General features: G+C 23.9%; 1 protein-coding gene across 5 annotated transcripts in view; it reads left to right on the top strand.

The window, feature by feature from the left end:
* Nucleotides 1–13,357, top strand: part of LOC125860890 (calmodulin-binding protein 60 B-like) — a 102,595-nt gene that overhangs the window by 69,320 nt on the left and 19,918 nt on the right. The gene's annotated exons all lie outside the window — the stretch shown is intronic.

Below are 13,357 nucleotides of genomic sequence, written 5' to 3'. Positions count from 1 at the left end.
GAGTCTACTGCTAGATCGGCGTAGATTATGTCGTGTTGGGCTCGAATCTCCTTAAAGAGCTCGAGATATCCATGTCTCAGCCTAAAGATTTGTCTATTCATTTTTGTCATTTTATTTTCAACTGTACTATATTGTATATGTGGTATATTACACCAATAGTGACATTTCCTTCACGATTTTCTAAAAAAGAAAATGAGTCATACAAATTGAACAGAATAATATTTTTGTGTTATGTAGCATATTAGGAGGTAAATATTTTCAAAAATTCATATTTTAGAGGATAATTAAGACTTCTCATAGTTTACGGGATAAATAGTTTCAAAGATCTATGTTTGAGGGGGGAATTAAAACCTCTTATAATTTAGGTGTGTATATAATAAGCTGTGTCAAATTTAAAAGGATTTTTAACAATTAACTCTAATACTAATTATCTAAATAATGACGTTTTCATTGACATGGAGAGAAACGACTTAAAAACTGTTATGCAACTTGGAAAGTGCAATGTCAATTACTTCTGCGTGCCTATAATGTATATCAATCATTATTCTGTCAAACAAAAGGAAGAAGACAAATGATAAAAAAATAATGTGGAAATACATACTAAAAGTTAAGGGCTAGCCCACTTGATTGAGGATTAGCATAAAACAACTGGTTTCAATTTGTTAGACATATTTCTCCATTTCAATTTATTTGACATATTTTATTTTTTAATCTATTTTAAAAGGTATGACTCTTTTAAAAAAATATATATATATCATAAATTTATGTCAGGTCAATCCGATATTGTTAACATTAATGGGAAATATACATGGATAGATATATGTGATTAATTAGTTGATTTATATCATTTCAATCCAATATTTGCCTTGTCCAACATGTTTTTTAACGAAAATTTCTGCCTTTTTCTCGATAAAAATGACCATATAATGTGCAAAATGCGAAAACTAGTATTACACAATCTTTAGACTTTAGACTTCGTACAAATTACATATTATTAGAGTTGTTTCTACATATATTCACACAAATAGTTATTGAGCTGACAAGAGTTATTGGGCCATGAACAAGTAACAAATTCAGGCTAATTTGAGATTTGGATCAAGTAGTGGGTGTGAGAATGGTTCCATCAAAAAGGATAGTAGCTAGTGATTCAGAAATTATGCATATTCAAGAAAAATGTATGTCATCTCTTCTTTTAGAGTCGTAGTTTATCATTCCTATTCTTATTTCTTTCTTAATTAGTTGTTATTTTTATATTTTCATTATAATTCAGTAGTTTGAATACCGTAATTATAATTCTGAAATTGTAATCACATTCGAATTCGATTAGTTACACTCGACCAAACAGATAAATAGGTCATGTGCAAGACCCGTGGTACTTTTCATGATCATCGGTCCAAGAGTTGACACAAATGGAGGTATCAATGTGCATAAATGTTAAAGGTAATAAGACATTAGGTTAAAAAGCGTGACGCTTTTATATGATGATTAGATGAATATTTTTTATTTTATATGATGATTTAGAAATTGATAAATTATTGAACTTTCTATTTTGCCCCTTGCTCATATCTATACAAAAATATACATAGAATATAGAAATAGTTAGTATTGAAAATTGTTTAAACTTTTAAAGATCATATTAATTGTAAGGGTAATTATAATGAGAACAATAATTATTAATTCTATCTTGATTTAGTAAATGATCAAGTAATATAAGATAACTATTCTTAATAAGATTTCAATTTTCATCTAATATGAAATGGAATGAGTATAAGTTAGTAGTAATTTTTTTTATATTTTTTAGAAATAAATAATTTTTGAATGTGATCAAGGTAAAAATATTACTTATTTAGCAACTGAGGGAGTAAATATTTGGACAAAATTTCAATTCGTAGTATTAGTCCTTACATAAAACTGAATTAGTCAACTTGTTAAAGGTTGATTATATAATTTCTACCGATTTTTAAAATCAGCCGATCGACATAGATTTAGTGATAAATAAGCCCCTCTAATGATATAGGCATATCCAATTGTGTCGAATCATCATTTAGAGTGTGATTTCTATACTCTATTATGTATGGTTGTGGCTAAGGACATATCGGATGTCCTTTTTTAATTGACCTACTACAATTAACCAATACACATAATATTGACGTCAAAATTTATATAAATTTATTTTTTTGTAAAAATTTTATTTTCCTCCTCACTTTAAACTTTTTTATTTTTTCTCTTTTGTTAGTTTTTTTTATCTTTTCACTTTTAAATATTTTTAAAAAAATTATGTATATTTTATAATAATAATAATAATATAAAAGAAAGTGTTCTTTAATTTATTTATTTTATGTTTTCTTTGATTTTCTTCACTTATTTTGATATTCATCCAAACTTAATTTATTTAAATACAAGATATTTAAAATTAAGTTTTTGAAATCTAATAAAAAAACAAAGAAAATAAAATGGATAAACAAAGTCGATGAAATAATGAATGAAAGTAAGAAAATGAAAAGAAAAAGAGGTTTAAATATAAGGAAATTATTTTTAAAAAATTTACTCGTATTAACTTAATGACTTTTACCTTTAAGAATCATTCCGCTATACTTATCATTAAGTGAATTTGATATAATAAAATAAAGGAAAAAAGGTTTGATATACTCCTTAACTTTGCCATTTAGAAGCGAAACATTTGTTATAAAAGTGGCTCATATATACTCCTATTGTTATACAAATGACTCACTTATAACCTTTTTTCTCAAACAAAAGTGAAAAAATTAATTATAATTTAATTTTTTAATTATTTTTTAAAAAATATAATCCATATGGGTATATTTAATCCTCTTCACACATATTTCTTTTTATTTTTTTTGTTTCAATGACTAATTTAAACTATTTATTTTGATGGTCAAATTTATTTATGTTTCAGTAATTTTCTTGTAAAATTAATTATAGACGACTCAGTTATTTTTTTTCAAATACAACAATTAAATTACAATATAGCTGTAGACACGTATTTTTGACCGAACTTAAAATTTTACACTATTTTTAGAGCTGAAATATTTTTATAAATATAAATTAAATATTTTGACTTTTCTCTTATTTTATTAAGTTTATTTTAAAAGATTTGAAAACAACAAAAATAGAATTTTTTTTTTTAGGTAAGTTTTATTTTCAATTGTTTAAAAAGAAATAAAAGATTACAAAAAATCTATATTATTTTTGAAATTAAGTTTTTATAAATAAGCTAGTATTATTTAATTGTGTTTATATATATAGCTAGTTGACTTTTTCTTAGATTTTTATTAATTTTAAATAATTAGTTGATATGTTATTATAATTCTTTTAAGAGTAAAGTAAAACTAAAACTAAAAAATAAAAATAAAAATAAAACCTAAATAATCTAACCTCCCATACCCGACCACTCCCATATACTCGCCCTATACTACTATATTCCCACAAAAACTATCAACAACTAACAGACCCCTATACATACACGACTAAAATTAATTAATTAAAAAAAAAGACCCACACCCCCACGTATCTAAAAAAAAAAGAGGACTCCTATATATATCACAATACATCACCATCATAAAGCATCATCAGTTATACGGAATAACAGTACACACAAAAAAAGAAGCAATACACTTTAAGTCAGAAAGATTTTTTTTCGTGGATTCAAGTTCGTGGCTCCTTAAAGTTAATTATAATTAACTTTGGAAATCAGTAGATTATAGCGGTTTCTTTTATTGGAATTAAGTTTTACAAAAAGGTAATTCTAATTCCTTATATAGTTCAATGAAATAATTGTTCTGAATTCGATTATGATGTTATGTAGTCCTTAAAATTACATGTATTGTTATATGCCACTATTTTATGACGCATATCATATTGTTGATTGCATGAATTGCTACTGTTTAAATTTGCTCATCGAATTATTTTTACACCTGATGTTAATTTAATCAACTAATTTGATCTAAAGATGGTTGTTGTTTACTCCTAGTTTTATTTCAACATGTTTATGTACATTTATTTGATGCTACAAATTGACAACTTCGTTTATGACTTTAATTTAATTACATGTAAATTGGTTGGAGATTCTGTATTAGTTATCATTTAGAGTTTCTAGAGTTTAATAAATAAATAATATTGTCATACTTATGGAGACAATTAATTATTAGAATAATTTTATCGTATCCGAAATATTAAAAATGGAGGAGATGAACATTAGTTCATTTGAGTGAGTCATTAATTCATCAACGTGAGATAGTTCTTTTATTAGTAATTTCACACTATCATCATTTGGTGAAGAAAAATTATTATATCACTACGTATATTATTTTCTCTCAATTAGTTTAAAGGGAAAAAATTAATTAAAAAATAATATATAGAATAAAAAAAAATAAAACGTGAGTAAAAAAATAAATAAATATATAATAATAAAAGAAAAAATAGTGTAGAATAGAGAAAAAAGAATATATATAAAAAAAAAAAAAGAGGAACGGATTGTAAAAAAAAAAAAAGAGTAAAAAATAAAAATAAATAAACATCTATTATAAAAAAGGCAGAAACAAAAGATGAAATTGAATAAAAAGTAATAATAGTAAAAATTAAAGAATAGGTAAAATAAAAAAGGGAAAACAAAACCTAACCAAAAATTATTTAAATGGAAAAAAAGAAGAGAAACATTTTGTTAGACAAAATAAAAATAAAATAAAATAAAAGTAAGTAGAAGAAGAAACAGAATGTTAAAAAAAATAAAAAATAAAAAATGAAAGTAAAAGCTACAAAAAATAACGTGCAAAAAAAAATAGAAAAAAATAAGAAAAAAAAATTCCAAGAAATTGGTCTTAACCTCTTTAACATTTTCTTTTTCTAAAATTAATCCTAAATCCCGTAGAAGTTTACCTCCTATTATAATTCAAATATCGACTCCCAGTAAAATAACAATACTAAAATTCTCCGGACTCTAAAAAATCTAAACAAGACAGTTACAATAAATCAAAGAAGGTGTACATAAGTAAATGTATAGCTAATAAATATACTATATCCAAAAACTAAGTCAAGCCAAGATATAAGTCAATGAAGCAACTGTGCTAGAAACACGGGACTCGAGGGGTGCCTTACACCTTCCCCTTGGTCAATAGAATTTCTTATCCAGACTTCTAGTTCGCAGACCATTAAAAATTAGAGTCAACTTCCTTTTGATTAGGGGTAAAAATTAGGTGACTTGGAACACCAAAACTCAATTCCAAGTGGCGACTTTGAAATAAAATAATCCCTTTTCAAATGTCACTTTAATTGGAGAAACTCTATTTTTCAAACACCTCGTTTGGGGAAAATAGGGGTGTGACAATAGCCGAAAACATAGTTTTAAATTATAATTTAGTCACAAAAAAATAGTTTTAATTTTTTTCCTTTACACTAAAGAATGAAAGAAAATATGAATAAAAACTCAAATAATTACAATAAAAAAAGTCGATAAACAATTTATCTATGAGAAAGATTAAAATATACTTTGAACTTTATTAGAAGGTTCATATAAACCTCTACATGATTAATTTTTTAAAAAAGTCAAAAATATAAATTTAAAACTATTATTTTCACTTCCACTAAATGAAGAATATATGTGAGTTGTTTGTATAACGATAAGAATTATATGAGCCAGAGCATATTAACTTTAAATGAAAAAATTAATGATATATGAGACCCTTTATTACTTTTAGGGATAAGGGTTTGAAAAATATCCAACTTTGGTCGAATTGGTTATTGCGATACTAAACTTTCATGAGGACCTATTACCTCCCTAAACTATTTAATACCGTATTTTAAACATATATATTTGCCCACATGGACATAAAAAATAATTGCAAAATTATAAATAGTAATGTGTCCACGTGGGTACATATATACCTTTAAAATACACTATTAAATAGTTCAGGGGGTAAAAATACGATATTAAATATTCTACGGAGGTAATAGGTCCTCATGAAAATTTAGTATTGCAACAGCAAATTCGACCAAAATTAGGATATTTTTCCGACTCTTATCCCTTACTTTTATATCATATAAAAACATGGACCACGTATAAACAACCTTTTTCAAAACATAAATGCTTCTTCTTACTTTATTTCTCCAAAAATTTCTTATTAAAAAATAAAAAACTCTTCAAAGATTCTTTAATACTAAAAATTCTTCTTACCAATGCATTAGCTGTCACCTACTAATTTTTTCTTGGAGGACAACTGTGTGTCGGTGTTAATTGGAGAACGTAGTTGTTGATTTTTCCAGGTAGTATAGAATTTGAACGGTTGAACCCTTTTTATTGTACTCGTGTCGTCCACTTTTATTTGTCAATTAAATTTGTGCTTCGTAAGGAGAAATAAACTATATCATTCATTTTTTTTTGAAATAATTTTTACTTCATTTAAAAATTAATTTTGATGAAAAATTCAAATTACACCTCCATGTTTAGAATTTCAAATAAAATGTTGTTTTTTCTTATTTGTGAAAAAAATATAACAAACACAACTCTGATTTTAAAAATTTCTAGTAAAATGAAAAAAAAAATTCTAATTATATATGGCCAAATCCCCACCAAATTCATGATTTATTTTTCATTCTTTCTAATATTTGAATATTAAAATCATCAAAAAATATAATCAATTTATTTTCAATATTTCTTTCAAACGTATAATTTAAATAGAAGAAATTAATACATAAAAGTCTTTTTCAAAATTTAAGTTTTTAAATTCTAAATCAAAAGTTACATAAAACATTATCTATATTTTGTTTTAAGTAAATATCAAAAAATATGTATAAAAATAGCTTGTTAGTAGACCTTTGACTATATATTTCTTCACTAAGTTATCTATTTATTTAATTAGTCTTTGCTACTCAAGAAATAATTAAATGAAAATATGATATCAGGAAATTTCTTTAAAAACACATCGCATTGAATATTCACAATTAATATAGGTTAGAATATAAACACAAAAATAAGTTCCATCCGTTTTTCTACTAAATTAAATAATGTTGATGTTCATTTGGTGAGTAGGTATAAATATAATGGTATTCAATTTTTTTAATCAAGTTATGAAGTTTTTTTAAGTTTTCAAGATTCTTAAATGCATAAAGTAATACTAAAAAGAAAATAATATGTTTAATCTATTTGAGAATTTATAGAAAAAGCTAATGGGCAAGATATATTTATCGCTTAATTTTTTTCCTTTCAAAGACAATAGAAACATTAAATATCTTAATGAGTATGGAGCAATGAAAAAACATTTAAGTCTTACAAAATATAACTATTCTAACAATTCCTATAATCATACTACTTAAATACCATGAAGGCATGAACTAAGGAAATTCATATGCATGAAATTCTATATCTTTTTTTTTTTTTATCTCAATTGAATTTTATATCGAACTATAATTCTTTTAGATATTTAATTAGTTGAAATGTGAGTGTCATATATTTGTGGTGATTTTTTTTCTTTTTCTTGTGTATATATTTTTTTATTTCTAATAATTAATTTTCTTAAGAACTATTAGTAAATGTACTATATTGAATTAAGGAAATTATTTGCAGGCAAACGATAAAATTTATAAGTAGATATATCAAGTATTTTTCTTTTGGATATTTTTTGTGATGATATCATCTAATTTTTAAGAATTTAATTCAGAATTTTCAATCATTAAAATATATATATATAAATTAAATTATTTCTACAATTATATATTATAATAAAGCTAAAAATGCATAACAACTTAATTTTCCTTTGTGTCACTACATGATATTTTGATTTATACTATACTAAAGCAAAAAATGTATAACAACTGAACTTCTTTGATTATTATACAAAGAGGTCAATGAATATTGGAATGAAATTATACTAAAAATAAATATTATGAATAAAATATATAAAGAAGACAAAATATATCAAAAGATGTGAAGGTTGGCATACAAGTATCAATACATTTATTTTTGTGAAGATAAATACAATTAGATATAACATTTTAACTTTTCAAAAATGAAAAGATGTAGTAAAACAAAACTAAAAAGAGTAACAATATAAGTGAGAAAATAGACAAGAAATGTAGAGGTTAAGAGAGAATTTTCTTGTTCTTCCAAGTATATTCAAGTGTTTTCTAAATCTTCAAGTGCATAACACATCCTCAAGACCTCTATTTACATTGTTATAAGAGGCATACAAAAAGATAGCAATAAACATGATATTAATTATTGAGAATGTGGAGAAGATTAAAAGGTGTGGAAGATAAATGAGGAGATGGTGGAGGTGTGAGTATTATTACACATAATGGTGAAACTATATCTTGAAGTTATGGACATCCACATTAATCAACAAAACAGTAATTATAAACAAATAATAATTATATTAAAAATGAGGAGAAAAATAAAAAAATGAGGAAAAAAATAAATAGGAATGGAGGTCATAGAGAGGTGCCACATCTCCTCATCTATGTTTTTCCTTTATATGTATATATGATTGTCATGTTGTGTTTTACAAGTGAATTTGATTAATTTTTAAAGTTAAATTAAATTACATTAATTTGATATTTTAAACAAAAAATTTAGATATTCAAAAACTACACGAAGACATACTATAAAATTGCATTTTTTTGCATATCAATGTGATGAAAAAAATACATCTTAAAATGTTAGTCAAAATTTTTATAGTTTGAATTTTTAATAGAAAATTATGACAATTAAAAATTGACGGAAGTAATATTATTTATCATATCTTGCTTCTAGAAAGTCTATTTGATTATTTTTTAAGGTTAAATTAAATAGACCAATTCAATAGTTTTATAAAAATAATTTAAATGTTTAAAAACTATCTAAAAAGTACGATAAATAATAATATATATTTATTAAAAAATGATGAAAAATATATTTTACATTGATGGTCAATAATCACCGTAATATAACGCTCGATAAGCGAAATTGACAGTGACGATAAATTTGAGACTGTACAGTAATACTCATATGATTGCAAAATCTCTTTTCATACTTATCTTTTAAAAAATAATATTTTAACTCTGATAAATATGTAGTTAAAAATTTATTTAAACATACTAATTTATAAATTGCTTAATTGGAGGTTATATTAATATTAATAATAAATACAAGACTAGCACTAATGTGTGAATCTATTGGGTTATTATTGGCTAAGATGGACACATATAGGCTATATGATTCTTGTGATTTCTATAATTCGTTGATGTCAACTATCACTATGTCTAAAGTATTTTAAGTATTTTAAGTTTTGATTGTCGTTATTAAATTATATTAAAAAATTAGTTTAATATATAGACATTTTTTAAACATAATTAATCAAATTGATCAATAAGAGATCATGCAGTTTTAAATTGAAGAAAGCTCTATTAAGTAAATAATATAACTGTAAATTATATTTTCGTTAAATAATAATAATAATAATAATAATAATAATAATAAAAATAATAAATACATAACATATGGAGTAGTTATTTTTATTATATAACTTTTCCTTATGTTAGTTATGTATATTTAGGCGATGTGGCCAAACGGATTGTTGGCCAAAAAGAGTCTTCTATATATAGACTTTTGCACTTGTGGTCATATAAAACTAATCCAAAAGATTTGTCGCTACGTAGACTTTTTATATTTGTCGTAATATAAAGGTGAGAATATCTTTAATCCAATATTAAATTTTATAGTACTAAATTTTAATTTGATGTTAAATTTAGCGTTTTGGAATTCCAACTCTATATCATTTTTTATACTATTTTAGCGTTTGAATAATGTTACACTAAATTTAGTGTGACATTATTTATCAACCAAATCACTTTTCAAATAGTATTCTATTATTATCTTATCTTGTATACTAGAAATTGCATATTTTTAATGAAATCTCAAGTGTACTTATCTATTTTTCTGTGTAATGTTTCTACAACATTAATTTTATAACTTAAAGTTGATGTGTATAAATAAGTATATTCATATATATATATATATATATATATATATATGATTTTAATATAATATTAAATTTAATTTAATATAAATTTAAGTAATGTATTGAGTTTGAAAGTTGACCATTTATGTAAAAATTAAAATAAAGTTCACGTTTAATATTTATTTAAGTATATTTCATCAAAATTCACTTTTATTTATATTATCTATTAATATAATAAATAATATTAGTTAGCAACGTATATTATTTAAAAAATTATGGTACATAATAATTTTATATTAAAATTATTATACAAGAAAGAAAAGAATATGAATTGTTGGGTGAATATGTGAAAATAGAAGAAATGATTCGTTTTATGAAATAAGAAGATATAAATGAAATAAAAAATAATAATAAAACATTAAAGAAAGAGAAAATACATTTTTAGTGTAAAATTTAGCGTAGTAAATTGAAGTTGATTAAGTATTATTTATTTTGGAAAGTGCTAAATAGCCAGAAAATTTAGCTAGAAAACTAAAAAAAACTATACTATATTTTTTTAATTTTAAAATAAACTGATCTTTTTTCCATTTTTTAGTTAAAAGGTATTAAAATTAAAAGGGTAAAAATATTTTAAAAGGTAAAATAACATAAATAAAATGCCATTCTGCTAAATTCTATCGAAATTTTCTGGTCAAATTTTTTTTCCATTTATTTTTAATAAAAACGTGTACAAATAAAAATACGAGAAAGTAATACTGACATCATTTTAGTGTAAATTTCGGTGTTGTGAATTAGAGATTCCCAGCCAAATAAGACATAAAAGTAGCTTTCTTTATTGTTTCAAGTATAGTGCATTATTTACGAGGTAATTACTTTAGCCAATCATATGATTTGTCATCAAAATAATGTTTTCATTAAGACAATCATATCAAATCAATAATTCACGAACCTTGATTGATGGTTCTTTTTCAATCAAGAATGGACGCTTCCCAGTCATTTTTTTCCCGCGCACTTATAGTTTTTTTTTTTTTTTTTTTTTTTATAGTTCTAGTGATTTTGCAGAAAAACAATTTCAACCTACTTTAGTTTTTCTTCTTTTATTCCTTACCATCTTAATTAGAGTGAACCGTGAAAAATTACATTATATGTAGAGATTAAATTTTGGTTTAATAAATATATATATACAAATATTGACATCTTTTGATACATGTTAAATGTTTAATCTAGTGATTAATGTGTTGTGAAAATTTCTAAATTATGAGAGGTCGTTTTATAGTTGGTTATAGTTATAACGTATTAATAATATAAAGATTAGTTATAAATGAATTTATATATATGGTTTTAGGCAGAGATATAGATTATACATATATTATATACATGTATTATACTCCCTTCATTTCAAAAAGAGTGACCTAGTTTGACTTGATACGAAGTTTTAGAAAATAAAAAAGACTTTTGAATCTTGTGGTCCTAAATTAAAGTTATGTCAAATGTATTAAATTGCCCTTCAATCTTGTGGCTTTAAACCTGCCAGGTGTAAAGCTGAAATTAAAATGTTACAAAAAAAGAAAAGGGGTCATTCTTTTTTAAGCAGACTAAAAAGGAAAGGAAGTCATTCTTTTTTAAACGGAGGAAGTATTAGTTATACCACGTGGCACACTGTAACCTTTGTGTTTATTTATGACTATCAATGAGCTTAAAACTATGGTTTTATTATAGAGCAACTATTACGTATAACAAACGAGAAAATAATCAAAATGATCTTTCATCTAGGGGTTGAATTATGTTGGTCCTTTATATATGTCACCTTATCCAAATAGTCTTTAATATATATAAAAAGAGTATCATTTTGATCCATAGCCTTATAAAAAAAAAATTGTTAAATTTAACGGTTGGTCCCACACTTGGTGAATCCTTTCTTCCACCCTCTTTCTTCTGTCATTTCTTCTTCTCTATCTTCTTTCTTTCACCATTTTTTCTCCAATTTTCAATTGATTTATTTTTTTATTCATTGTCAAAATCCTCTCTTACGTACAAAAATTTCTCCAAATTTCAAAAAATGTTTGTAAATTCAAAAACCATTTCAACAAATCCAATTATGCAGAACCCCCATATCAAAATGTTGTAAGTAACAATGTCACTGTCGTTCTCTCTAAGTAATTCAAACACTTTTTTCAGTCTCCCAACGTTGCAAAGCGAATGCACGATTATATCTTTTAAAATTACAAAAATAAAAACTAAACGAACAGAGATGGAAAATAAAAATTTACTAACATTTTTTTTAATGTAAGAGAGGATTTTGGCTGTGAATAGAAGAATAAATCAATTGGAAATTGGAGAAAAAATGGTGGAAGAAAGAAATGGAGAAGAAGAAATGGCAGAAGAAAGAGGGAGGAAGAAAGGATCCAACTAGTGTGGGACCCACAGTTAAGTTTAACAACTTTTTTATTTTTTTAGTTAGTTTTTAGGGCTAAGGATCGAAATGATACTATTTTTATATACATTAAGGACTATTTGAATAAGATGATATATATATAAAGGATCAAAATAATTCAACCCCTATAGATGAAGGACCATTTTGATCATTTTCTCTAGAAAAAACATAAAAATTATATATGTATATTTGTATGTTATAGCTATAGTTTGCATAATTGCGCTTTGCTATGGAGCTTTTGATTTGTACAATTCGCTAGAAACATCCAATTTTATACAAATTGTTCAATTTTGTATAAATTCATTTATACATTGTAATTTGTATATAAGATCTGTATTTGTATAATTATAAGTCTATATGACAAAAATATATGTATTTATATTTGTATATACACTTTTCTCTCGCTTTATACAAAACACAAACGCATTTTATACATTTTATACCGAAATGTATAAAATGGCTAACTGTATACCGAATCAGATGACAAAAAAGTAGATGTTTGCTGCAAATTACAATTAAAATAAACTATGACTATATCATTTAATTTGAATTATAATTTGTTATTTCATACAATTTTTCCATAAAAGCGTAAGAGATAATTTCTAAATTAGAAATTTTAACATAATATTTGATTAATAGATTTTAGAAATAATTTTAAAATTTTATTTTTTAAAAATATTTTTAATCAAATTTTAAAAATCTAAATAATCAAATATTTTATGTTGTCAACTTCTATTCATACCACTTCAAATTTATTCAAGTATGCATGTCTAAGCACAATATGAAAAAAAATCAAGTTTTCAAATTTCAACATGAAAATCTACTTGGCCTAATGTAAATTAACTTATTACCTTTAATTTATTTTGACTTTAAAATAAATGCTAAAAAACATTTTTTTATCTTATCCAGCCAAACACTATCTATCTCTTTTCGTCTCAACATTCCTATTACTTACGATTTTTTTGATATTACG

Source organism: Solanum stenotomum, chromosome 3, assembly GCF_019186545.1.
Source record: "Solanum stenotomum isolate F172 chromosome 3, ASM1918654v1, whole genome shotgun sequence".
In the NCBI taxonomy this organism is placed as follows: Eukaryota; Viridiplantae; Streptophyta; class Magnoliopsida; order Solanales; family Solanaceae; genus Solanum; species Solanum stenotomum.
This window is presented reverse-complemented; position numbering and strand designations above follow the sequence as displayed.